Genomic DNA, 2785 nt, shown 5'->3' with positions numbered 1-2785 from the left:
AACTGTGCTTCAGTGCTGAATCATTACTGACTCAGAGGTTTATAAATACTGCTACATGAATCACTTGGAGTTTTCTTTAGTGGTCCCCTACTTCCCTCTCAAAGATTCAATTAAACCTGACCCCGCAAAGGGAGTGATATCTGACTTCCCACATTAGTGGGGCTGCTAAGTCTCTATGACGTACATGATACATTTATAAGAAGGAACATTCTAAAATTAAGCTTAATGTATTCTCATTCAATTCACTAAATAACTGATGTAACTTGAAGACAGTAAGCTACCCTCATCAGTTTTCTGTAACAGCTTACTAAATGTCAGAAAGAAATAGAAATGTTCTAAACTAAGACCCCACTCCTAATTCCTTACAAAATAAGTTAGAATGCTTACATTTTATAGAAAAAAGCTTTAAAATGATGTAAATATAATAACATTCAAAATCTAAATTTCATTTGGGAGGAATGGTTAAAAGATAACACTCAGAAAGACAGCTAAGGTGCCGTGTTGAAAGCAGCTGAAATGTTACTGCCGGTACATGAAATCATTTTAGTAAGGAATTTACTTCAGAAATAGGGGCGAAGAATTATAGAATAATGCACAAGTCAACACTGTTAGAGCTAACACATCATCTACGCTAACAATGATGTACAGCAGCAAAGATAATCCAAAAATCTTTTATATTTGCTTCTATATTATATTATTATTTGCAGTAGATATATCTTCCCAATTGTATTTCAGATTTGTTTCCCTTTTTGGATATTAATTACATGATGGATGGGAGAACATATCCAATAGCAATCTCAAGGGCACAGGGAAGCCAGGGAGATAAAATTTTGCCAGAGATAATCTACAAAACAAATTGTGTCTGTAAATGAGTAGGAGGTGTGGCCTGGAACCCTGCGAGTATGGAGGGCAGTGAGGCCAAGCACTTTACTGATGGTTCTGCCATCCATCAGCCCCAACAAGTGGCCCACGGAGAAGCGTGGTTGCAAACATGCCTACTCACTGTAATATCTCTCCTTTCCCTCAGGCACACAACTAACCTCTTCAGAGCTATCATGGTTAGAGCATTGTGGAGGACCAGCCTCCTGAGAAAGGACCATCTGAGTCCTGGAAGAGAGACTCCTGGGTTTCTTTGGGGCCAGAGAAATCCTGAAAATACACATCATCCATATATGTTTTGAGACATGTTTTAGATATTTATTTTTAGAAGCCCTGCAACTACTTAAAAAATTGAATGTATTGCAGAATAGAGTTATGGCCAATGGTGGCAGAGTCTACATGAAGTCTCTGCTTCATGGTCTTCTGGGAAAAAAACGCTTCAACTGTTGGCTATACTGTTCAGTATAACTGTGTAGCTCATTGTGTTTTTGAACATGTTGGTGGTGCTGTCATGTATTCTGGACTATCAATGGAGCCTACAATTCAAAATTCAGATGTTAAAATATTTGCAAATTTGCAGAGAATCTTAATTGACATTTTTATGACATCCAAAAAGGTGACACTGTGATTGCAAAAAGCCCAAGTGATCCGAAATCAAATATTTGTAAAAGAGTAATTGGTTTGAAAGGAGACAAAATCCTCAGCAATAGTCCATCAGGTTTCTTTAAAAGCTATAATTATGTGCCAATGGATCATGCTTGGTTAGAAGGTGGTAATCTACACAATTCTACAGATTGCAGGTACTTTGGACCTATTCCATGTAGACTAATAAGAGGATGTGTCTTCTTTAAGATTTGGCCTCTGAGTGATCTGGATTTCTACCTGAAGGCTGTAATGGACACAGATTTTACAATGAGTAATAAGCATTTATTCTTTGACTTTCTTATTGTCTCCTGTTCAAGTGAATTTATTATTGTCACTGAAATCATATACTTACCAATAAAATACTATTCAAAAATATAAAAACCAAGTACTCCCAAATTGGGGGAGGGGGGCAAGTCTAAAGAAAGCTAATATAAATCAATTGAAAATGAATGCACTAAGCCACATGCTGAGAAGAATTTGAAAAGAAATCTTTCTTATTCTTAAGAAGGAGATGAACTGCAATTTATGTAAAAATTCTTCTTAATCTTTTAAATTCTAGGGAAGGTAACAGTGGAACAACTAGTTTCAAATCTCTTCCCAGACACAGACAAAATCATAAAAGTAAAATATAGGAAACAATTCCTCAGTACTGAAAGTAAGGCATATTGTCAACAAACAAGGAAGATTATCTGACCTATAAGGTAAAAGGATAAACAGGATCAGAAGATCTCACTAAAAACCAATTCAGTTTTCCCTGGAAGTACAGGGTTACAGGAAGAGAGTAAAGCAAATCTTGACAAGTTTCACCAGCAATCCCTAATAATGAGGGATGAGGGCCAGAGGTGAGTGCAGCAATGGATGTATCTGTGGATTCAGAGGCTGGGGCAGGTGGGAAAAGCAAGCCCTGGGTACAGCAGAAAACTGTGCAGCAACTCAGCTTGCTGCGCCTGGGTTCTTGATAGCAGAGTGGACGCATTTTGACCTGGAGAAACATTTCCTGAAATGGGGAAGGAGGCAGGACCCTCAATCCCACTCTGACAGAGCAGGAAGGATGGTGGAGAAAGGTGAAGGCCACTCCTTGTGAAGGCACATTTGTATGGGCCCTAACTGTAGCATATATGGAGCAGGGAGGCCCATGAAGCTCTCTTCAAGCTTTCTCTCGTCCAAAATTTTACCTTCCTGGCCATTTCCTCCCGATACATTAAAATGCATTCCCAAATTACAATAGAAATAATTGGGAACATTGTAGAGGGACAGGCCT

The 2785-nt window shown here is 38.3% G+C and overlaps 1 pseudogene; it reads left to right on the top strand.

The window, feature by feature from the left end:
• The first annotated feature begins 1254 nt into the window (after positions 1-1254).
• Positions 1255-1799, top strand: LOC103075627 (mitochondrial inner membrane protease subunit 1 pseudogene; annotated as a pseudogene).
• The last annotated feature ends 986 nt before the right edge of the window (positions 1800-2785 follow it).

Source organism: Lipotes vexillifer, unplaced genomic scaffold (assembly GCF_000442215.2).
Source record: "Lipotes vexillifer unplaced genomic scaffold, Lipotes_vexillifer_v1.1 scaffold1023, whole genome shotgun sequence".
Classification (NCBI taxonomy): domain Eukaryota; kingdom Metazoa; phylum Chordata; class Mammalia; order Artiodactyla; family Lipotidae; genus Lipotes; species Lipotes vexillifer.
This window is presented reverse-complemented; position numbering and strand designations above follow the sequence as displayed.